Source organism: Schistocerca serialis, chromosome 3 (assembly GCF_023864345.2).
Source record: "Schistocerca serialis cubense isolate TAMUIC-IGC-003099 chromosome 3, iqSchSeri2.2, whole genome shotgun sequence".
NCBI lineage: Eukaryota > Metazoa > Arthropoda > Insecta > Orthoptera > Acrididae > Schistocerca > Schistocerca serialis.
In genome coordinates, this window is record NC_064640.1 from 509,186,805 (window position 1) to 509,213,083 (window position 26,279).

General features: G+C 41.3%; 1 protein-coding gene across 1 annotated transcript in view; it reads right to left on the minus strand.

Moving 5' to 3' along the window:
* LOC126470960 (Down syndrome cell adhesion molecule-like protein Dscam2) overlaps window positions 1–26,279 on the minus strand; it is a 971,805-nt gene that overhangs the window by 715,433 nt on the left and 230,093 nt on the right. The window lies entirely within an intron of this gene.

Sequence of the window (26,279 nt, forward strand, 5' to 3'; positions counted from 1 at the left end):
TTTGTCCATCTGTAACTGTATTTCCAAAGACTGCCATCAGACGGATCTCTTTGTGGACCATCAGTTACAGGATAGAACAAGCCTGTATCTATAGCTCTAGTTAGGAGAGGAAGGAATGAAGATGGATGGAGGGAATGAAAGACTGGCTCTAAGCGGGTTAGTTTGTGACCGCACATTGAGGATAAAATATGTGCAGCTGCTGCCCCTCTCTCCTGGAGGAAAGTTTTGGGGGTCTGTTTTTGTGGTAGTTGTGTTGTAACAAAGATTTTTCCAATTCCCGGTATATGTGTTACATTATGACCTGTTGTTTACTAGTGCTGGTATTTTGCACGATCATTTCCATGTGTAATTAGAACAGCGAAGAATTTTTCATCAGTTGTGGTAGCATATATTGACGTTCCTAACACATCATTGATGTTTTGATGTCCTATTCCTTCTTACTACGTACCAGTGTACATGTTACATAGCAGCTATACCAAGGTGAACTCCTGGGGGCAATGGAAAAGTACAAAGTTATCGAGAAATAAAGAAAGCATCGTTTATTTCAATTTCGAGCACCAAGGATGGAGCGTGATTATCAAAAAATGCAGTGGGTTGCGTCTGTAGCGAACTCCGACATCAAACAGCAAGACACATACGCGGTTGGTAAAAGGGGGAGCTGGAGAGTGTGAGAAGTCGTCTCTTGCACTGTAGACTAACTGGCAATTTCAGAAACATTAACAGCTCCAGCACAGGGAACATGTCCTATCAGTTGTCAAATGCATCTTCAGTCCATTCCGCTGCATCATCAGCATTTCCTGAACAGTCTTCCCTCTATGCTCGTCCATTATAACCTCTTCCCATTCCTTGTATAGGATGGTAGAGAGACAGTCCTCAGCTGTATGCTTACAGGCAATACCATTATTAAACTCCTCTGTGTCCAACACCAACATCTTGTCGATTGAGCACATGTCTCACCAAAAATAAAGGTAGTACTTTCCACATCAGCCTTTCTTCCGCCAGTTCACTGGCGGAGCAGAGAGATATATTTCGTCTTGTAGGTAAAGAGATCGTTTTATGTAGAGTTTATTTTGAGTATGTCTGCCATAAGTTTCGAGTAGTACTGTGTAATTTTTCTTCCCAGCAGGATAATACTAGTTGTACGACATCTTCAATTTTTCAGCCGTATTGTGATTTTAGGCGCTCCTCGTGTAGCGCTATGGATTTAGAAGATGTGTAATTAGGCCCAATCCTTATGATTAATTATGTAATTAGGTACTACCTTTACTTCAGTTTCCCACCCAAAGTAACTAAAGTAGGCCGCTCGGTGTAGCTGCGCTGTCTCAAGCACTTTGTCATGGTTCGCGCGGCTCCACTCATCGGAGGTTCAAGTTCTCCCTCGGGCATAGGTGTGTGTTCGTTGTCCTTCGCTTAAGTTACTTTAAGTTAGATTGCGTAGTGTGTGAGCCTAGGGACCGATGACCCCAACAGTTTGGTCCCATAGGATCTTGCCACAAAATTTTCCAAATTAACTAAAGTACAATAACTTAATCTTCCATTTCTGCAGTTGTACAGTTTCCCTGTGTAGGTGGGCACACCTGGGCTTTCCACTCAGAAGGACTGGGGTTCGAGTTCCTTAAAGTGCACTTGGTATTTCGAATTTCTATTTCTTGCAACTTCCTGTGTGTGTGTGTGTGTGTGTGTGTGTGTGTGTGTGTGTGGGAGAGGGGGGGGGGCTGACGTGGGCCGTCAGCAAAGGCTTGGGACAAAGACATACTCGCCTTTTTCGAGATTCAGACCATTTTTGAATTTCCTGCCAAAATTTGACCTCCTGCCATAACTGGATGGGGTTCGGGTAGGGTAAGGGAGGGGTGGCTAGGGGAGGGGCGGGGAAGGGGCGGAGACCCATGTATTAGCTGGTGAAAACCCATGATGCACCCATGATGTTATCTGGTGGTAATTAATTGATGAATTAAATTAATTTGCATATCAATCTGATATGAAAAGTGCATCATTCCACTACCAGTGAACTGTGAAGACAACCGGTGGAGCGTCTGGTGCTGGTTATGAAAGGAACAAGATGCATCCTGCGTAGGCTGGTATTGGAAATGGAAATGAGCGTTTGGCGTCATTGGCCGGGAGGCCCCTTACGGGGCAGGTGCGGCCGCCTTGGTGCAGGTCTTATTACATTCGACGCTACATTGGGAGACCTGCGGGCCGGATGGGGATGAAATGATGATGAAGAGAACACAACACACAGTCACTGAGCGGAGAAAGTCCCCGACCCAGCCGGGACTCGACCCGGGCCCGTTGGACGGCAATCCGTCACGCTGACCACTCAGCTATCGGGGCGGACATGCCGGTATTAAAATGCTATAGCTGACCTCTTAATGATCAATCCATGACAGCAGATCCCTCATGACGTAAAACTATATACGGTCGTGATTCAGCTCTGAGAAAAGATTAGCACTAGAGTTTATAGCCATGTGGCACACTACTTCTGTTGGTAAGCAGGTTGATGCTACCCTAATGTGGTGAAGAAATCTATTTTTTTGTAATTAAAACTTTTATCCGGCATTGCTGAGTAGATAACGAGGAAAATGTCAACTTCAGAGTACACCAAGTGGTGAATGAGCTTACTGTGAGTAAACGGCCTTTAGGCTTTATGGAGAGTTAATTTGTTTCCTTTTTCTGATCAATAAACCTCGTTATTGGTATAGATTGTTTTAATACAACTCACCTATTTATGATTTTAAATCCAAGTAACAGAACTATGAACTGAACTGGGAGGAACACTTCTTATATGAGCTACATGTTCAGAAAAAATTACTGCTGATACGTAATTTTCTCTCTGTTAACACTATCCGTCGTATATGACCGATTGCCAAATGTGAAAAAGTCAGTTTAGGAGAACGACAAGTAACACACAAACCAAGGGGATAGAAATTACAACGAAGTGACAATTATTGAACTAAATGAAAGAAAATCGTCATAACTTCTGAACTGTTAGCGTTGGGACGTTCTAACTGCAGGGTTGGTCACGTGGTCTTATTGTTGTCGGCCATTTGCAGTGAGAATGTGCAAAATAATCAAAGTTGTCACATTTGGGGGACTGAGAATCCGTATTTGACTATCGAGAAGTCTCTTCACCCTCAACGGGTGACTGCTTGGTGTACAATGTCCATGTACGGAATAATCGGTGCAATATTCCTTGATGGTACGGTGACTACCGAACAGTACGTGAAGATTTTCAAAGATGATTTCATCCCCAGTATCCAAAGTGTCCCTGATTTAGACAAGATGTGTCTCTTGCAAGACGGAGCTCGACTCCATCACAGCAGGAGAGTATTTTATGACTTGGAGGAGCTATTTGGGGATCGCATTCTGGCTCTTGGGTACCCAGAGGCCGCTGGCGTGGTCCTCGATTGGCCGCCGTATTCACCGGATCTGAACACATGCGACTCCTCTTTGTGGAGCTATATTAAAGATAAGGTGTACAGCAATAACCTCAAAACCACTTATGACCCGAAAACAGCCATTCTGGAGGTCATCGACAGCATCGATGTTCCGACACTTCAGCGAGTCATGGAGAATTTCGCTATTCGTCTGCGCCATATCGTTGCCAATGATGGCGGGTTATATCGAACATGTCATAAGTGAAATCCGAATACCTGTAGTGACGTTTTCATGTTGAACAAAACTGTGCAGGCCGCAGTTTGTAGATAATTTACTTTTTCTCATATAGTTCAATAATTGTCACGCTGCATGTGTGACAGTGGTGTACATTCCCGGTTGCGACGAGATGGTTCAGAATGATACGGTGCATCATTCCATCAACACATTTTAATCCAGGCGGTGTAGTGCGACACTAGTCCGGTTACAGGCGGGAATAGTTCGAGAAGAAGTAGGGTGATGAAATGGTCATATTGTCTCTGCTATTGACGGGATGTACCGATCACAAAGTAAACCACGGCTGTAAGAGGGGCAGCAAGCGAAACTAAAAGGTTTATGCGTGTGGTTTTCACCGATCGACTGGCCGTTGCAAGACCGTGTAGTATGGAGGAGATGAAGTGGCAGAAAGTTAAACATCGCTAATTATTTCACGGTCACAGCATGAGTAAAACCATTACCAACAGAGCTTTATAACAGGCAGTGGCACCACATGTTTGGAATGCAGTACAGCAACCATTCTGCGTTCCATGGATTCAACATGTCCGTCATAGGTTTTCAGAGGTATGTGGCAACAAATTTATGCGCACAGGTCATGCGTTTAACGTGAAATACGACCTGAAGGTTTGTTGATTGCAATGCTAGAGCCCCATGCCGAGCCAAATGTGCCCCAGCAGGTACAGCAAGGCGAATTTGATGGTCAAGAGTAGAGTGAGCTAATTATCATGCTCCCCAGACCTCTGCAATAAGACCCTAGCCCTGTGATATGGACAGTTACCCTGCTGCAATATGCCATTACCGTTATACACTGATGAGCCAAAACATTATGACCACTGCCCACTGCGAGGTTGTGTCTGTTGGCACTGTGATCGCCTGACGCGGTAATAGAAGTATATGAGCGGACCGGAGACGAATTGGAAATCATTATAGCTGCGATAAGTGATGAAAATGCGGAAATCCGCCAACTGAAGCTACTTTGACAAAAGCCAGATTGTTGTGGTCCACTGCTTGGGAGCGAGCATCTCGGAAACGACAAAACTGGTCGTTTGCTCGCGTGCTACTGCTGTCTCTAGCATTTATGGAAAGTGGTTGAAGAATGATGAAGCCAGCAGTAGGCGACAAGAAGTGGGACGTCCATACCTCATCACAGAACATGGGAATCGGACGCTTGCTCGCTCTCTAAAACAGGATAGGCGGCGATCTGTGGCAGATCTGATGACGCAGTACAGTGCTCGTGCAGACACAAGTGTTTTTCAGCACTCCGTTAAGTACACAGCGTTGAACGGACAGCGGAACAATAGAGTCATATCACCTTAAACCAGGTCGATGGTCCGTACCCATATACGCCGTCATCCAGACGAACGGCTGCTCGAAACATGCAGTGCGCCAGGGGCACAGGCCGGTGGGAGCAGTATTATGTTATGGGGTTTCCATGGGACCTCCGGTAGTAATCGAAGATATCATGACAGCTGTGGACTACGTGAACATTATGAGAGAGCACCTGTAGACCTTTATGCTTGATGTCTTTATCAACAGCGATGGCATCTTCCAGCAGGATAACTGTCCGTCACACAAGTCCAGAATCGTGCTGCGATGATGTAAGCAGCATGATAGTGAACTCACCTTGACGCCTTGGTCATCCAATTGGGCTTGTCTGAAACCGATAACATCCAACTGGGACGGTATCGGGTGGCAGCTCCGCACCCACAAACCAACCGCCCATAAATTATGGGAAATGTGTGACCTGTGCATAGGCATCTCTTGCCGCAAACCTCTGCAAACCTATCAAGTACTTGTCGAATCCACGGTACACGGCATCATTGCTGAATAGCGTTCCAGAGGTGGACCAAAACGGTTTTAAGTAGGTGGTCATAATGTTTTCGCTCATCTGTGCGTAACCTCCCTCTTACTAATCGGCCTATCCAGCTTGCGATAGAAGTGATACCGATAAGTAGGAGGAAAGGGTACAACAGACCCTTCTGATGGAAAGACTACTAAAAATAAGAAGTATTTAAACCGAACAGGGCTATAATTTGAAAAAATGAAAGTTATTTTGTGCATTCACTCACGAACAACACTGGACAGAAAAGGGGTACCACTGATAATGGATCCAAAAGTTACACTAATGAACGAAAAGGAAATAATTAACACGTTTTTTTGACACTAATTTTAAGTGAGTATGTAATGATAAAGAAAACTGAGAAGTCACTCTTACGTTATGTATGACATGAAATTTTGAAAAAGGCAATCGAGTAATGATTTGAAAATATGTAATTAAACTGTATGCTAGTATTGAACTTCGTTACGTGAACAATGATTTTCAGTGACCTCAACATAACGTCATCAAAGAAATTTAGAAAAAAAACAAGCACTTTTTACTTTGCCATTACTTATTTTGCAAATTGCATTTCATATTATTGTCTGAACAACTGAACCTTTTTTACTGACCTGAACAGAATTAAACACTGGAATACGTACGAAACCAAACAGCCATGTACTCCAAGCTATACGTAAAATAAATAAAACTTCCGCACCCTTCATTTGTGTATTTCTTTAGGTTTGGATTTTTTTCCAGTGATTGATTCTCAAACGTCATAAAATTGCTTTACTTTAGCCATATACTGAAACCTCTGTTGTACAACAGTTAATTGAAAGTAGACTGAGGATAAAATTCTTAAAAGTGAAATTATTCATTAATAAACTGGCTGTAACTATTCAAGTGTTTCTTATGACACTCAGTTAGCATATAAGGAAAAACAAAAAGCAACAAGGATCCTGCTTGGTAAAAATGTCTGGGGGCAATGAGGACACAATCGCCCTGAGTTTAACTGATTATTATTTACTTAAGTTTTATCAATCAAATCACATTCCGTTGTGCTGCTGGGTTAGCCGTTAATACTTTCTACCAATGAACAGTTTTACTTCAGTGCTGTACATGCGATGAAACTCGGAGCCGACGACGAAACTGTATTGCTGGAACTGCTGCTGTTGTTGAAGGCGGTAGCATCTTGTGGAGCCACGGCTAATTACAGGAAATGGCAATCGTAATTAATACAGACTCTTCCGCCAGCCCACTGTCCGTACTCCTGCTACTAGACATCTGGACGACGGGCGTACATGATGCCGCCGAAAATGGTACTCTCTACTGCGAGAACGTTAAAACCACATTTCCGCACACTATAAGCGCTGGAACCCGTCTCTCTCTCTCTCTCTCTCTCTCTCTCTATCTCTCCGCGCTACAACTCCCTACCCAAAGATTTTACACAGCAAAAGCACTGCTATTTTCGTTGCTAGTCGATGAAAATAACAATTCCTTTGGCTTTTTTCCAGAGCTTATAAGTTTCACAGTAAGACACAGATAAATACAATCAAAAGTCAACAGACTTCTACCTAAATTTACATATATAGTTAAGCAATGTCCTTACTTATTAAAAGAATGCATTTAAATTACAAATATTTACATACAATTCAGAAAAAAATTGTGTATCGGTAGAAGGTGCCATAAATCCTGCATTTTTGGTGTTACAAGTGTAGCAGTGCATCAAGATTTTTGCGTGACTAGATATGCTAAAACAATAAAAAATTTCTTGGGATCTCCCAAGAACCAAAAAATGTTATTAAAGCTACAATGCATAATCAGAAATACGCTCTGGTGAAATGGTGTAGTTGTTGAAAGCCTTAGTGGCTGCTGACATCAATGATAGGTATCTCAAAATGAGAAACTGAAATTGGTTTGCCTGTTTTCTGGTCGGTTGACGTTGTTTAGACGATTACGAATTGGTTGTCACTAATTGTGTTGTTCGTTGGGTATTTACACTATTTCAGAGCAGACTATATCAATAACCACAAACTTCAATGTGTAGTTACGTAGGTATGGACTTTTCTTCTACCTATTAGCAAATAATACACTATAATTACTATTTTGTCGCGCCATATCGAATACATATACATCTATAGGCTACTCTGCAAACCATAGTGGAATCTATGACAGAGGGTACGTGTAGTCGTACCAGTTATCAGGGCTTTTTGCCTTTCCATCCACGTATGTAACGCGGAAAGTATGACTGCTTATATGTTTTTGTGCCCACTGTAACTGGGCTAATCTTATATTCGATTTTCTATCGCAATGAAATGTAAGAAGGCAACCGTGTGACAATTCTGCAAGCGTAAATAGGTAGCCTTTGACTGCAAAAGAGGTGTTTATTTTCCTCACTCCACGACCAATTTCTGGACTGTAATGTCCCATCGTGTTGCGAAAATTACATTAATACGTGCTTAAGAACATAAGAGCATTATTCGTGAACTCTATGTTACAAGTTGTGAGACATACCGCTAATAATATCAGAATACAACTTCTTGTCCATAATTCTGATTCTACATGAAACCACAATCATTCACAGTCATGCATCAAGAATTTAGCGAACAATATTTTCTATTTTACGTGTGTTAGTGGCATTGTATATTGTTGGTAACCGATCTAAATCTGAATTAACCATTTTACGGTGGGATTGTGTATGTAAATCCCGAAAATGTGAAGCAATTTATATGACAGAATGTTGTGACCAGATGAAACTACAATCGTACAGCCACAACTGTGGGTTCTTTCCATGCTCTGAGAGATGGTTCGTTCTTAACTGCTACTGATGAAATATTAGTTTACTTTATTACGCAAATAAATAATAAGATTTACTGAAGTTGAGACAGTTCTTTGCCGCAGCAGAGTGTAGAACTCTTGCAATTGCCATTGACGAAAAAAGCATCGTTTGATGCATACAATCAGAAACTGTTCTCCTGACTTATTTAAAAAGGAACATGAACACTCACAACCACAAGAAACTTTTTTTATGAGGTTACGCGTTTCGATATGTTTTAGACCATCTTCAGACCTACCACCATGATGGTAGACAGTGAGGGTGAACGGAACAGGTGCTACGATTCCACGAAAGAAAACTCCTGTTCTCCAAGAGAAATGTTCCCAAAAATTACTGTTGTCTTGAAGTACAACGTTCAACATTAACACAACTACATGTTCCACTGAAGCCGCGTGGGATTAGCCGAGCGGTCTGAGGCGCTGCTGTCATGGACTGTGCAGCTGGTCCCGGCGGAGGTTCGAGTCCACCCTCGGGCATGGGTGTGTGTGTTTGTCCTTAGGATAATTTAGGTTAAGTAGTGTGTAAGCTTAGGGACTGATGACCTTAGCAGTTAAGCTCCATAAGATTTCACACACATTTCACATTTTGTTCCACTGCAACTTCGACTAAAATTGAGCCGGCCGGTGTGGCCGTGCGGTTCTAGGCGCTACAGTCTGGAACCGCGTAACCGCTACGGTCGCAGGTTCGAATCCTGCCTCGGGCATGGATGTGTGTGATGTCCTTAGGTTAGTTAGGTTTAAGTAGTTCTCAGTTCTAGGGGACTGATGACCTTAGAAGTTAAGTCCCTTAGTGCTCAGAGACTTGACTAAAATTGTCCTACTAGACGATATTGATGGTGAAGCAGACATCATGAACTGGGGCAGAGATCTTTCATGCTCGATACTATGTTGACCTTAGTGCAAGGCAGCTGCTGTGCCGATAGGGAGAGCGTGCCTTATGGAGTGTCTCTCATTGGTTGTTGCGGATTACAGCGAGCCATCACTAATGGCTGTGGTAACGATTCACGTACCTGACTTTTGTGCGATACCACGATATTTGGACGATAACACAATAAAAATTAGTGAGTATTGTTTGAAAAGAACAGGAAATGTAACACCATACTATTTTTATGGCACAGCCACAGGTTAAAACTAGGTTAACATTCACCTGTGAGAGACAATATGAATACAATAATATTTTGTACCTTACGTGTACAAAATGTCATGTAATGTTTCCAACCAATTTTCAGTGAAATTACGGACCATACTATACATACTACTACTGTAAATAGCCCCAGATTTTAGTGAAAATTTGTTGCAAAAATTATATGACATCATTTAATACACGTGAGATACAAAACATTATCGTATTAATGTTTTGCCTGTAATTTTTGAGTAATCACACAATGGGTAAAACATCATTATTTCTATTATTTTTAGTAACAGTTATTTTATCGCATGATAGAATCACAAGTGAATATTTAGCTCGTTTTAACCTGTTAATTTTCCGGTGTAACGACAAGCGCCAGCACGATATCGAAGAACGGAAGAGCAGAGAGGGCTGTGAGATGACGTCAGCCAATAGTACGTTGTCTAGGACGACACCATGATAGGAGCGGCACCTATACGAAGAGAATATAAGCGCAGCACCGCGTAGCCGCGCCGCAGTGAAATGCGAGGTGCTATAGTAGTCTTATGAACTGAATTGTTTTGCTTGCATTCAAATTGTATACACGGAAGGACATTGATTATTTTCATGTCACCATTTGCTTGCAACTTACCTTTGTGAATACGCAAAGTTGGGTGTTATTAATTTAGCTATCAGTAATAGACTCCTTTAATACGATTTGCTTGAACTGTTATCTAGCGATCCGAGGAAACAGCTTCCTAGGCACCATTAGACTAGTGGGCAGGATACTACAGTGAATATGTACCCATGGGGCACAACAATTTCATTTTATTATATCTCACGTCCTTTCAAAATAGTATTCACTCATTTCTAGCGAAGGGTTTTGTTTTAACACAATAAATAACTGATGATTGTAGAGAGTGATACACACATTCCAAATAAAAAACCAGTTAATTTAAATGTAGGCTGGTTTTCAACAACATATAATGTCACCAACACATGTAAAACAGAAAATATTACTCGTTAGATGCTTGGTCTATGACTATGAATAGTTGTAATTTCAAGTAGAATCACACTTAAGCACAACAACTTTAATTATGATATTATTACCAGTAGGTCTGACAACTTGTAAGTATGCGAGAACTGCTGTTACGTTGTTAGGCATGGATGTACGATAATTATTACAGATTGTTGCTATGTGAACAGGGGTGTCATAGGATGGTACTGGCAGTTCCGAAATCAATCGTGCATTGAAGAAAATAAACAACGTTTTCACAGTCAAAGGCTGTTTACTTACAACTGGAAAATAATCTGATCTTGTCTTCGCGACCACTATTGAGAGATACGTAGGGGGTTGTAATATATTCCTATATTCCTCATTTAAATTTGGTTCTAGAAAGTTTCTAAATAGGTTTTCAAGGGATGCTGTATATATCTTCAAGCGGTTGCCAGTTCCTTCAGCATCTTCGTCGCACTCTCTCTTGGGTCAGCGAAATCGGTGATGCTGCCCTCGTTTACACCTGTTTAATATTCCTTGTTAGTAATATTTGGTGCGAGTACCATATATCTGGATGGGTTGCACGAGTGTTTTCTCTTCTGATTCCTCTGTAGATTAATTGCATTTCCCTAATATTCTACTAAAGAATCGCAGTCTGCCTCAGGCTTTTCATGCCACACAGACTGTATGAACGCTTCATTTCATACACCTATTATTTCTTACACCCAGGTGTTTGTATGAGCTGACCAATTCCAGTCGTGTATCATTGAAATTACAGTCATAGGATGCTACGTTTTTTCGTTTTGCCGGCCGGAGTGGCCGTGCGGTTCTAGGCGCTACAGTCTAGAGCCGAGCGACCGCTACGGTCGCAGGTTCGAATCCAGCCTCGGGCATGGATGTGTGCGATGTCCTTAGGTTAGTTAGGTTTAATTAGTTCTAAGGTCTAGGCGACTGATGACCTCAGAAGTTAAGTCGCATAGTGCTCAGAGCCATTTTTTTTTTCGTTTTGCGAAGTGGAAAATTTTTACATTTCTGAATATTTAAAGCAAGATGCCAGTCTTTGAACCGCTTTGAAATCATATCAATATCTGACTGAATATTTGTACAACTTCTTTCAGACATTACCTCATTAAAGCTAACTGCATAAGCTACGAAAAGTCTGAGGTCACTATTAATAATTTCCGTAAGGTCATTAATATACAACGTGAACAGTAAGGGTTAAACACACTACTCTGGGAAACACCGGAAGTTACTTATAGATCTATTGATGACTCTCCATCCAAGATAACTTTCTACGTCCTACCTACCTACGTGACGTCAGAAGTTGCCTGCTGGCGCATGCGCAGTTCGAGTTTGGGATGCGACGCGCGACTGTTGCGGCAGCTGCCGCAGCACTGCACCAGTGAGCAGTGTTGCGACGGAAGTCGGACGACACAAAGGCGTACGGCTGCCAGAAAGATGTCGAGCGAGTCAAGGAGAAGTGAAATGAGCCACTCACAGAATGTGATGCTCTGTGAGCTGGTCTCGCAACATCCTTGCCTTTACAATCTGAAGAACCCTAAATATAGGGACACTTTGTTCAGAGACAGAATTTGGGAAGAAATTGGTGCACAATTGAAACTGGCAGGTGAGTGAAATATATATTATTTTCCCATTAATGCAAATTTTTCAGTCCTGTTATGAAAATCAGTATAATCCACGCAGATATAGAATTAGAATGATGAAAATGAACTTGCAGGTCAATTTTCGCGTTACTCTTTTCTTGAGGCGATAAAAATTGAAAACAGCAAGTACATTATAAAAGTAAAACGAGAAAGTTACATTTTACAATACCTTCACTTCGAAAGTAAACGGTAGATTGGTGTCTTGATGATACCTTCCAGTTGTGAAAAACCACCACCAGATTGTTGTACAGCTTTCTGTAATCAATAGGTGTTCGTTTTTGAGGAAGGCGTTTCTCAACAGATTGCGCAAACAGTATGCCGCAATAAGTAATTTGTCACATTCACTTCAATTCATTGGTAGAAGATAGTGCTCAAAAAACTTGTGCCAAAAGTTCACAACTGTTTTACAAGGCCCTTCTGGTCTGACACAGTTCACAATTTAAATTCGTCTTTTGTAAATCCTGGAGTCATATTTTGAGTGCAGCTTGGCAAGATTCAATGTTCATGTCATCCATAACGATGTATGCTGTCAGAATATAAGAATAGGGAAGGTCATTTGGATGGGAATAAAGAGTCAGTCGTCTATGAAAGTAGCCTTAGATTTTTCCAAAAGTTTCTGCATGGGAGAAACTGACAAGTATAATTTGGGGAAATTTTGTGAACAAGCACGGACATTATTCCTTCCACATTTCTGCCAGTGTATACTGTAGACGTTCAGAATGAAAATTCTAGAGATGTGTAAGGTGTAACCCTATCTTGTTAAGAACTTAAAACAATGCAATGACGCTAGCGTGCCCTTATTGTTAATAAACCTATCTTCCATTGGAATTTTAGGTGATATGTGCAAAAACAGATGGAGGAATATTCGGGACTCGTATCAGAGAAATAAACGAGAAAGAAGGCTTGTAACAGGTTCACATGCCTCAGCAAAACCAAGAAATGGATTCTGCTTGATCACTTGGCTTTCCTGAAGACAGTTCAACAAGAGAGGCAGTAAGTATATTTGTTGATTTTAAGCACACTGCTTTCATCTGCACATCTGTTTCGTTTCTTTGCTATTGTAAATAATAATTTTTGCCTCATATTGATATATTTAACGAGCTATAACCAAAAACACTTCGTTCCAGATCTATCTCCAATATTTCTCTATCCGAAGAAACGCCTGACAGTATAGTTTCTGACATTATAACTGCTTTCGAGGAGAATACAGACGTTGAATCTCCTCAGCCAGAAACGTCTGAAATGACAGAGGTGGAATGCACAGTAGATCTAGGTACAGCTTCCAAGCAGTTGAATCAAGAACCTCGTCCCAGCGGCACAAACGTACGTAAAAGGAAGAAGCTGCGTTCTGAGGATAGAATATTTGACTTGCTCGAAAAACGACAGAGTGAGCGGGAAAAGGCATTTGAAGAAATAAAAAAAAGATGCCTGGAGACAAGTCCAAAGGAAGATGATGTCGATTTGTTCTTACGCAGCATGGGCCTGACAATGAAATCATTCCATCCTACTATTTTGGCAGAGACAAAAAAAAAAAAAAAAATCTGCATTCTAGTGATGGACATGCAACTTGAAAATGAAAAGTTTCAGACTACGGCAGAACAGCCTAAAACTATCTGAGGCGATTGTACCGTAAGCGACATGCACTGTATATTTTCTCTTTTGTAAAAATGTTTCTTCATTTATAAAAGTGTGCAGTTCTTTTTATAATGCATGTTGTTTCATTCAGTTTCACGAATTTTTTTGTCGTTTAAATCACTTTCAATTATGAAAATAAACTTGCTTATAGTGTTGAAAATTATTCTTTTATTTTTGTCACTACCAACTGAAAAGACAAGTACATTATAAAATTAACTATATTAATAGGAAATATGGCTGTCCTTCATAACAGTAATAATCATTTGTTGTTCTTGCCTGGAGTTCAATATCTGTTTTGCCAAGGTACAGAACCTTCATTTGCGAAATAATCTGTAAACTGCTTTCTAACCTGGAAACCTTCCATTTGAGAGAAACCGCCATGAGGTGTGATGGCAACGAAGTTTTGCGTTGGTTGCTGCAGCGTTTTGTCCTCGGTGTAGTAGGGTTCCCCATTTCTCTCGAGGTAGGCATCTCTCAATAGATTATGTAAACAACATGCTGCAATAACTATTTTGTCACACGTAGTCACTTTAACAGCAATTGGTTGGTAGAATACTCTAAAAACTTGGGCCAGGAGTGCAAAACTGTTTTCCGAGACTCTTCTGGCCCGACACAATCTGTAATTGAAAATTCTCTTTTGTGCATCCTGGCGTGCTTCACTTCTTGTATATGGTTTCATCATATGTTTGGCAAGACGGAATGCTTCATCACCTACAATGATGTATGGTGTCACAGTATCAGAATCTGGAACGGCAGTTGCAGGAGGATAAACCTCCGTTTGGCTCAGCAAGGTCCCTATTTTTTATTTATGTAAGATTCCTCTGTCTCCTTCTTTTCCATATGATCCAACGTCTAACATTACAAACTTATATTTTGCATCGATAATAGCTAAGAGAACAGTAGCGAAATACTCATGGTGACTGTAATAAAGGGATCCAGAATTAGGTGGGCAAATCATTCTAATGTGCTTGCCATCTATAGCACCGACACAGTTTGGAAACTGCCATTTGTTACAAAATTCCCTTTCATTTTCCAAAAGTTTCTCTTTTGAAGGTACTGGCAGGTAAAGTGGAGAAAGTCTGTTGACAAGTGCGGTGAGTACTTCTTCCACTAGTCTACTGATGTATCCTGTGGAGATTCGGAAGGAGAATGCCAAGGATGCGATAGATTCTCCTGTTGCCAAGAACCTGAAAATAAGAGAACCCATTAAGCTACTATTTTGAACAGACTTAGCTTCCATGGAATACTAGTGAAATATGCACAAACAGACGGAACATTTTGGGACTTGTGTGGAGAAATAAAAGAAAAATACAGCTTGGAAAAGGACCAGTTTTTTGCTAATGTGGTGTTGGGGATAATAATTGAAGCCTGTGGTTGATAATTTTTTGTTAAGATGACCATGTACATGTGTAATGAAATGCATAACAGTGTTTGCTGGAATAATTTCATTCATACCAATTCAGTCGGTTTTGTGGTGCACCATAAAAATTAGCTTAGGTCATATGAACGAAGGTAAATGTTGTGATCCTCCTTGTAGATTCATCTGTCTCATGTATGATATAGATGACGTGTGATAAGTAAAAGAGTATTGTTTTACATATTCCTTGGAATACGGTTTATGACCGAATCTGATGAACTTACGTAAATGTAAATATTATAGGACACATTCTCTTGCATTTCCTTACAACTTTTGTTGGTACATTTAACGAGCTATAACAAGAGAGACTTTGTTCCAGATATGTCTGCAATACTTTGCTCTCTCAGTTGAAGGAAATGATAGACAATACGGTTTCCATCACTGGAACTGATTTCAAAGACAATACGAAAGTTGAATCAATAAATCTGATAAAAGCCTGAGACAAAAGAAAAACAAGCTGCATCAAAAGTTTCAAATGAACAAGTAATTGTGCTGATCCCAGGGCCGCAAATGTACATAAGATAATAAAACTACACGTACCTTAGCGTCACTGCGAGTTTTTCAGCTTCACTGATAGGTTTCTTGACCCAGTTGCACGATTTTCTCTGTATGTCACTTTCTATAAGTTCCAAAACATGAGCAAATTGGCTGACACTTAATCTGAAATAATGCCTGAATTTCGTATCGTCATTTAAAAGGTGCCTGTTAATCAAAATGTTGTAACAGCCTTCATGGCCACGTGTCGCAAAAAGACAATGAACCTTCTTCTTTTTCCTTTTGTTGTGGAGCCACAACAACGTAACTGTGTCATCGTCTTCTTCTTGTTGTAAAATATCTAAGTACTTTAAAGTGACATCGAATGTGGCTCTACTTCTCTCCATCGTGTCAATGACAGACCGCAGCTAGGGAAACATGCGCCGCTACTGACAAGTGAAGGTCAAATACAGCTGAGCGACAGATGGCATTCCCATCCGTACTTATCGCGTGATGTACTGTGAAGCGACAATGCGATACTCACGGGAAGTAATACTCAAACCCAGTGTCGCTATGATTTACCTACCACATCATATAAAAAATATAATTGATGGCAAGGCGATATTAAACTAATTTGAACGTTTTTTCGCTCTGTTGAAAAACGTAAATTTTTGACATTTGTTGGTTTTGTTAGGACGTCTACTTCTACTTGGGTATCTTCGTGCAGGTTCAGAAGGAAATACTAGAGGTGAGTAGTTTATCCTCTTCCCAAGAATGAGAAGAAAATATATTGAAGGCAGCATGCCTTTAGTTTTAAGAAACCTACATTTCGTGGCATTTTAAATGAAATTGTCAAGAGCATATGGAGAAATACTAGTAACTCATACCAGAGAAATATATGACATAAAGTGGTTTCATTAGGTCCAAATGTGTCAGCGAAACAAAACAAGTGCATTCTCTATCGTGTGATGACCACATGATTCACGTTGCGCGTCGACAGAACTGGCGGCTAGTCGCGACACTCCGGGAGATATATGAGGCCAAATATCGGAAACGGAGATCGATATCATTCTGATCTCAACTTTAAAAATAATTTCGATATGTTAGCTTCTTTTCATCGGCAACGATGAATGACCTAACGTGAACCATACGCAAAGTAGCCAGCGCCCACATTTTTCACTGTACACATTTCAAATTTTATGCAGTAGGTTACTTGTAAATTAAGTATCGGAATAACTGTGACGAATATCGGAAAAATAGGCACCTCATTATCAAGCTATGATGTGAAACTGTAAGGTACGCAAACATCAATAAACCGGAAGAGGTAGTTTTCAATTTTTTAAAGTAAAAGGAGAATCTGTATCGAAAAACTAACTCTGGGAGCCGATGTAATTTTGTTCCATTAACATACAGTATTTTTTAGAGCAAGAAGAGCTTGGGAAAAGGCGACGACTCCTGTCGTGTTGCGGCCTTGTCGCCGTCTGCCAGGGTGGGAAAAGAGGTGGGGGCAGCGTCGCAGTCGCAGCCAACTGTCGCGTCTTGCACAACGTAGCTTAAGACTACTGAATCCTGTCACATATTTTGTTTATTGACCCATGCTATCGTACTGTGGCATCACCACCGTTTAGGATAGAGAAAGTTAGTTTTGTGCGATATTCGGAGAATGAGTTACAGCCAGATGCGGGTCGGAGTGCAGTAAGTTACGCATACCAGCAGTTGCGAAGTCAAATAGAGGCCACAGGGGCGTAAAACTGCCAGAGAGGGCGCACACAGCAGTTTCCATGGCGCAAGTCACAGGCAGAAGAGGGCCACCGGCCAACTTAAGTGTTAATGCATACGTGACTCGAAGCGGCACTCTTGACAAAACAGAGGTGCACAGCCAAGTATAAATAGGTGCCATTTTCTAACGAGATTCATTGAAGTGTGACAGCTCTTCTGGATGGCAAGGCGTGTGACACCGCTACACGCAGCAACAAATGGGGCGACAGCGTCCCAGTCCACGGCGGGTCGTTGGTTCGATCCTCTGAGGCCAACGTGGGGTCCGCAGCCAGCCAGGGCGGGCCACTCTTCAGCTCGCTACTGTGGGCAGTCGTCTCGGCTCCCGACACACGCCAGAGACTTCCGAGGCGAGGGCCGCAGATTCAGACGCCGGATTACGGGCGCTTGTTCGTCACCACGTTCTTAGCCACGCCTGCGAGGACGCAGCTGGCCGCCTGCAGCTCACACCGAGCTGCGCTGAGACGGCAGGGGCGCAGACCGCCGAGTCAATTGCGGCATCCTGGCTTACAAGGCCGGCACGACACTGTGTTGCGTTGCGCAGGCCGCTGGGGTGCTTCCACAGCATTGCGGAACCTTGTGACGCAGATCGAGGTGAACAGATCGCTGTAGCGGAAACAAATAAATAATTTGGAAAGTTCTTGCCGAGTTTTAATACTGCACCTCCTGGCACCCACCCACTACGTTTGGTGTCAATACGCCACATTTGGCGTCTGATACCACTACATTTGGTGTCAGAATAGCGGACGTCGCCTGTCCATTACGACGTTCGAGTCAACCGCCTGCAGTACAGTCACAAGATGTGGTGAATGCTGACAAAATTGTTCTTTTTCGAGTGTTGGACGTTTACTTTCTTTTTTGTGTTTTTGAGAATGGCTTCTGTCAAGCTACATTTTAGATGTTTAGCGTGGGCACAGTAATATTTTGTTGTCAGAGTAAGTGTTAGTATGTTTAGGGAGTGACATTGTTTTGTGGCATTTAATTACTTTTGGTGTTAATTTGAGTATGATGTTACTGAGTATGATGATACGGAGTTGTAGGAAGTCAGGTTATTCTTGTACTTAAATGTTTGTTTCTGGACTAAGTGGGAACGAAACCAACACAATGGCAGAGTCAAGGACGCTAGGTGTGTCGGGACGAGAAGCGACACGGATTTTGATGGAAAAGATAACACAATTGACAACAGACAATACGCAGTTGAGAAGTGAAGTAGCATCTAGAAGTGAGCGGGAAACCACGTCGGATCAGTCGTTGTTGCCTAGGGTGCAGGAGATTGACCCAGCCGCCGTAAGTTTGATTATCCTGTTTTCTGGAAAGACATTTGAGGATGTGCGTTCGTTTGTGGAGGACTTGGAAATTTCAGCTGCGATGAATGGTTGGTCTGATGAACAGTTGTTACATGAAGCCAATATTAGATTAACAGATGAAGCGAAAACATATGTAAGGTGTTCTGAGGCCTTAAGGAAGGCAGGACAGTTTAAGCAGTTAAAGGAAGGGCTTTTACAAAGGTACAAGAAACAGAATAGCGCTCGGTACTTTAGGGAGAGGTTAAGTACAATGACAAAGAGACAGGGGGAGACGGTGCAGAAATTTGCGGACAGGATAAGGGAAATTAATTAGTATATGTACGAGTTGGGTCAGAGCGATGAAGCGAATAGTGTTCTGTTGCAGGAGGCCGAGAAAAGGGCACTTGGTGTATTTTTGAGAGGGCTACTGGCGCATATATCATAGAAAGTCCGTGAAGGGACTCCGAAAGATTTGTATTCGGCCATTCAGCTGGCAATTCAGTGTGAAGAAATAGATGTAGCAACACGGGTACGCGAGAGACAAACAGCATTTGCAGCGGGTATAAAATGTTATAAGTGTGGACGTACGGGACATGTGCAGAGGCAATGTACCCAGTCACCGAGGGATAGAGGAAGGGGTGGAAATCAGCAGCGTAGAGGATGGAGAAGTGTAGATAAGAGAGGTGAACAGTAGTTAAACGACAGAGGAGGTCCAAGGCCCACCTAAGGGAGCTCCCCTTTAATTTCAATGCTACAAATACGTATGCAGAGGTGGAATGTTCAGTGGTAGGATCCATAGGAACTAAAAAGTTTAAGATTTTGTTGGACACAAGGGCGCAAGTGTCAGTGGCTACTAACAATATAATGGGACGAAGGAAGTTAGACCCACCACGTTACAGGTTGCGTGGCGTGGTGGATAAGGAGGTCACGCCTTTGGGGTCGGTGACAGTCGACTTTCGCATAGGGAAAGTCCGATTTAATGCATGCATGGAGGTGGTACCATGGGTAAGCGAGGGCTTCGACATGATCCTAGGAGTAGATTTCTTGCATCAACATCATGCCAAAATAAGGGGGGAAACAGCACCTCGAACTTGTTATTTAAGGGGGTAGGGGTAATATATATGCTGAATTCTCCATAGTTCCTGTCTCCCCCTGTACTGGACGCATAGCGCCACCATTGACACAACACTCCCAGTCAAGTGGACGAGTAGTGATAGATCATGTATATTCTGAAGAAGACACAGTATCCAGAGGAAAGTATAGTACTTTCGTAGTGCTTTTGGTATCTCTGGTACATGACTTCATGTATCCCTCTGAAGACACCCACGTACAGCAGCTTCCAATTGCTTGACGCTATACTGTGTTTATCATAAGAATAAACATGATGCAATTAAGCCATGTATTCTACTGCGTTTGCTGGAATATCATTGGATTTAGTTTGACGAACAGTGAAAGCCAAGCTGCCTCAGTTCGATAGTAAGGTTACGTTTCGTGCTGTGCCTTCGCGGACATCGACTGAGTGATGATACGGGAAGACAGCTTTACTGGCGCATTTGACTTGTACAGCATTGGACAGCCAACTGTTTCAAGTAAGCTGCAGTAATGTGAGCAGTTGCAGTTACAACGTAAAGAGAGACAGACAGAGAAACAATACAGCTTCGAATGTTATTTAATTTTTAAAGAGAATGAAATAATATTCTGCAAAACGCCAGCAGAGAGCACACTTCTCATGGGACCAGACGGAAAGCATAACATGCTCTCGTTCTTACCTAGCATAGGACTGTAATTAGCAGCAAGAGCATGAAAACTCCTAACTTAAGCACAGGGTAATTTTTCTACGCAAGATATGTTGGTGAAAAAGCCTATTGCAGGGATTTTATCGTGTGTATAAATACAGAAGCCACTGACCGTATTGCGTACACATTGTCGTCTAGTAACCTCTCAATTCCTTATATATTCGAATCCGAAATTTAAAGAAAAAATCAGTGCTGGTACTGTCTTCTTCTACACTGACAACGAGTCAATCCACAATAGAATCCACGAAGCCATCCAAGAGTCACATTTCTTTTCTCTTCTCTTGTGATGTGCCGTTCTGTATCCCGCTAGCGTTGGACAGTGACGTGTGACAAAACTTCGTGTATAAGTTCCAATGCGACTGGCAATTTAAATGTCTTGTTATTTCTCTCTAAAAATCGCTTAATTTGGCTCTAGATTTGTTCTGTTCGTTTCATACTGCATTGATACAGTGGTAACTGTAACAATTCAGCATTTCTATGGTGTACTCAGTGATGTGAAAATTGTTTTCAATGTTTCTACGACTCTTATCGGTCTCGCTCGTGTGAGATCACATCTGTGATATAAAACAATGGACATAGTCAAAATATAAGGTATTAGATCTTTCATTTTTGTGCTAAAATTTAATTTGTGATGTTTTCTTAAATAAAACAACCTTTATTAACAATCTTTTACAAAATATAGATTATATTAGCAATGAAAATTTAAATTTTGCGTCAAATATGTCAATAAGTAGACGTGCACTTTACATTAAAATAATGATAATGGGATTTTGTTGATTAGAATATATTTGTTGAATTATACAATTAAAGATGTAGGTATTCCAAACTGTACGGAAAAAGGGCGACAAAGGCGGGATTAGAACCCTCGAGCTATGAATTATAGTGAATTACCCAACTCTACCGGTTCAGCTACGCATCCGGTATTTAAAAAAACCTTAACTTTACTAAATACAATTCCTTGGTAAAATTGAGAACTGATATTTTTCTGTAAACTTGCCAAAACCATTAAGAACAACCTGCTTCTCGCCACGTTTTAATGGTGTTCAACTCGCGTGTTTCACTACCGAGGTGGAAGCAGCTTCAGCCATTTTCACACTACGTATTCACAGCGCGATAATCAGAGCACAACAGAACAAAGACTGCGACTGTAAATAATTTTTTAACTAGGAACTGCATAGCAAAAATATGATTACGAAAAACATTGATGGCTGTTAATACATTAGAATATCTTAAAGTTTCATTTACCGTGACACAGAAATAAGATACCTCATACATAAGTAGGACCTACTTTCAGGAGCATAACGACACCAGTTTCGTGTGCTATGGCTGCCGACCAATCATCTCATTTACGGTTGTTTGCACCGGGTCTGTTATTATGTTGAACAAAGTATGGTCAGGGGGAATTGCAGTTGCTTATGAACTGCGCATAACTCGTCCCAGCATACACAGTGTGGCTGTATTGTGTCTAGTGCAATACTTTCCACAACAGTAAACACACAATTTTTAACGAAGCTTGCTGATTTTCTTTTAATTTTTGGGTCTGATTAGCTCCAGGTATTACCAGTAGTGTTTTAGAACTGAAGCGATTGATAGCTAAAATGAGAAACACCTTAGACACTTGGAACAAAATTTTCTATTCCTCTGTAACGTTTTTCTAGATATGTTGACTACCTAATTCAACAATAGCATTAATTTTCGATAAATGCAAAGAGTACACTGCTAACTCCTGTCAGCAGAGGAAACCACGCGTTAAGAAAGGACGTGTGATACCACCTAATATCGTTTCGGACCTCCTCTTGCCTGACACAGTGCAGCAGCTCGACATGGTATGGACTCAACAAATCGTTGGACGTCCCCTACAGAAGTACTGAACCACGCTGCCTCTATAGCCGTCCATAATTGAGAAAGTATCGTGGTGTAAGATCTTGTACACGAACTGACCTCTCGAATATATCCCATAGGTGTTCGACGGGATTGACGTCGGATGATCTCGGTGGCTCAATAATTCGCTCGAATCGTCCAGATTGTTTTGATATGCCGCATTGTCATCCATAGCAATTCCATCGATGTTTAGCTACATGAAGTCCATCAATGGCTTCAGACAGTCTCCAAATAGCCGAACATAACCATTTCCAATCAGTGGTCGGTTCTGTTGGATCAGAGGATCCAATCCATTCATGTAACCGCAGCCCACACCATTATGGAGCGACCACTAGCTTGCACAATGTCATTGTTGACAACATGGGGCCATGGCTTCGAGGGGCCTGCGCCACACTCGAAACCAACCATTAGGTCTTACCAACTGAAACTGGGACTCATCTGACCAGGCCACGGTTTTCCAGTCGTCTGGTGTCCAATTGATAAGGTCACGAGCGCAGGAGAGACACTACAGGCAATGTCGTGTTGTTAGCAGAGGCTCTCACGTCGGTTGTCTGCTGCTATAGCAAATTAACGCCAAATTTCGCCGCAAAGTCCTAACGGATACGTTTGTTGTACGTCCCACATTGATTTCTGCACTTATTTCACAAAGTGTTCCTTGTTTGTTAGCACTGACATCTCTAAGTAAACGACGCTGATTTGGGACGTTACGTGAACGCTGTCGGCCAATGTGTTGTTCGTGGTGAAAGGTAATGCCTGAAATCTGGTATTATCGACACACTCTTGACACTATGGATGTTAGAATATTGAATTTCCTGACGATTTACGAAATGGAATGTCCCATGCGTCTAACACCAACTGACATTCCGCGTTTCCGCGTTCAAGCTCTCTTTATTCCCGTGGTGCAGTCATAATCACACTGGACACCTTTCCTCATGAATTAGCTGAGTACAAATGACAACTACGCCAATGTAATGCCTTTTTATACCCTGTGTACGCAATACTACATCCATCTGCATATGTGAATATCGCTATCCAGTGAGTTTTGTCGCCTCAACCTATAGCAACCCTTATTCAGCTCGATCGGTATGTTTTTTTTTTTTTGCGCTGATTTATGAGCCCTCAATATTTTTAGGCTATTAAGAACAGATTTGACCGTCGCAAGCCCTATATAATCTTTTACAATCAACAGTAACTGAAAATCAAAACATGCAAATTCTAGCATTACAGTTTTTCATTTGATTTTTTACCTTTATACTTACGGAGAACCAGCGAATTTCTCGGTGTGATGTGTATCATGAAAACACTTGACGCATGGAAATTATGAGCACCACGACCATCATATGGAGACACACGCCAAGGCCTTACTTTTTACTGTGAAAATTATTAGGAAAAATAACACTCGTTAAAGTAGTTAAATACCCCGCGATCTGGAGACAATATCGGAACATTTCTCAAAATTTCGAGCCTTTTTACTTTTACGGATCGACTCTTTCCGGAAGTTTTTGTTTGTCTCCAAGAAGTCAGTGGTACATTTGGTCCTTGATTCCAACACGACGAAAACCCATTGACTGTAAGAAATCAGAATATGTACGCAAGAGCCACCAACCCTGGAAAGTTCACAAAAGAAACCTGTCATCAGTTTCTGGATAGTGTTTTGTGACTCTACATAAAAATTTAACGATTTCTGTACGTTATTGATTCGTGAGTTGGACAAAAGGATGCCTTCTTATTCGATGGCCTGTTCGTCGATAACATCAGAAAACCGACGTCTTCATTAAAAGTAATTCCGCCAGATTTATGCCGTTCTGTCAACCCTAAGACGTATACTTCTACCCCGGGTGAAGAGTTACATTCGCCGGTTAGGCTACCGAAGTGTCCTACTTTCATCGCACAGCGAAGGGTACTCACAAACCGAAGCAATTCCATTAAAATAAATGGTTCAAATGGCTCTGAGCACTATGCGACTTAACTTCTGAGGTCATCAGTCGCCTAGAACTTAGAACTAATTAAACCTAAATAACCTAAGGACATCACACACATCCATGCCCGAGGCAGGATTCAAACGTGCGACCGTAGTGGTCGCTCGGCTCTAGACTGTAGCGCCTAGAACCGCATGGCCACTCCGGCCGGCCTCCATTAAAATACACGCATCTCCAGGTCGCGATGTATTCAGCAATGTTATTGGCGTTTATTTCCTCCTTTGATACTAACAAACCTGGCTGTGTCATATGTGCCTTGGAATGTTGATTGTGGTGCTGCGAATTTTAAATGTTCTTAATGTTTTCATGAGTTATCACCCTGGCGAATTGGGCTGTTCTCTTGAAGCATAAAAGAGAAAATCAAAGCAAAAACTTAACTACTAGAATTTACATGTTTTGGTTTTCAATAAATGTTAGTTATGAAAGATTATATAAGATTTGTGACGATAGAATCTCTTTTTAATGAGATACGAAATGCATATTTATTTGGTCATTTATTCCATTTCATTTCATGGCGTCACAAAAGGTATTGACGTTATATACTTTCGTGACAACCAAAGGATTTGAACACGGGGCGCCAACATACGAAACTTGGCTGTTAGCCACTGCGTTAGCTACTCGATTGGTTTTACGACGAGGGAGCGGACTGATGAAGTCGCGTCCAATCAATTTTTCAGAAATTATTGAGTGTTGGCACCTAAGCTAAAATAAAATGATAATTAAATCAAGACCTTAAGCTATCGACAGGCGTTGATATACATAAACGGGGACAGTTGAAAATGTGTGCCCCAACCCGGGATCTCCTGCTTACATGGTAGACGCTCTATGCATATTTTTTTTTTTAGTTGATCTCATTTTGTTAGTTATAGTTTGTTTTATTTGTTGTCGTCCGTTTAAGTTCTTCGTTGAGCCATTCACTCAGTTTTTTTTAAATTGCAGATTATCCATCTGAGCCACAGAGGGCACGGAGGATATTTCGATTACAGGGATTTATCCGTTGCACGGCCGCCGTGAGACCCACATTCCCAACTTAATATCCACACACTACATTCGTAGTGCCCCTGCCCATTACACTCATTACTAGCGGCAAACAATCTTACCGAGTCCCGTAAGAGATTGGGCAATGCGTGTGCATCCAGCACAGAAGAAGGAGGGCATTGGCCAGTTAGCATTAATTTTATGAAGATGGTATCTGTTCTTTCGGACATGTCTGAAAGATTAGATAGCTTCTTCATATAAGCTAAAACAGGTGTCACTTTATTTTCGCCTTTTTTCACCCTTTGAAGTTTCGACTGTGTCTGGTTCATAGAGATTCCATCGTACCGACGCTATAAAATGCCAAGAACTGACAATGAATGAAAGTGAAGATGAAGGTGCATGGGATTAGGTTGTTAATGCTTGACAAATGAGTGCTGCTCGGAGTTTAAGGTGATGTATTGCTTTATCCAAGAAAGTAAATAATTCAAACAGTTGATGCTTCATAAAATGTTATTATTTGTATTTTGTTAAATGTTTAATGTAAGTATATATTACTTTTATATTTTAAAATATTCGCTATTTTGAGTAAATAAATTACAGTAATGAGACAACATACAACAACCTTGTACACTAAATAACATAAAACGATATTTGTATTACATTAGTAAAATAAAATAATGCAACAATTATTTTTTACCCGTGTGTCTTTCCGCCTCTTTACGAATCTCAAGTACAATACATGTTACGTGACCTGAAACACTGTGTGAGCATCCATAGAAAGTTGTTAGTTTATATATTATCAGCATTGGTGCCTGAAAGCACATTAAAGATGGTTTGGTTCACTTTACTATATACTTTGGTTTCAGGCATATACATATGAAGTTGCTAAGTTAGTGAATAAGCAAAAGTATTGAGTTTTGTGTTGAACGACGTTTTGAGTATTGTGACAGCAGGTGGCTGTGTTGTGCACAGTTTCCGTTACAATAGGC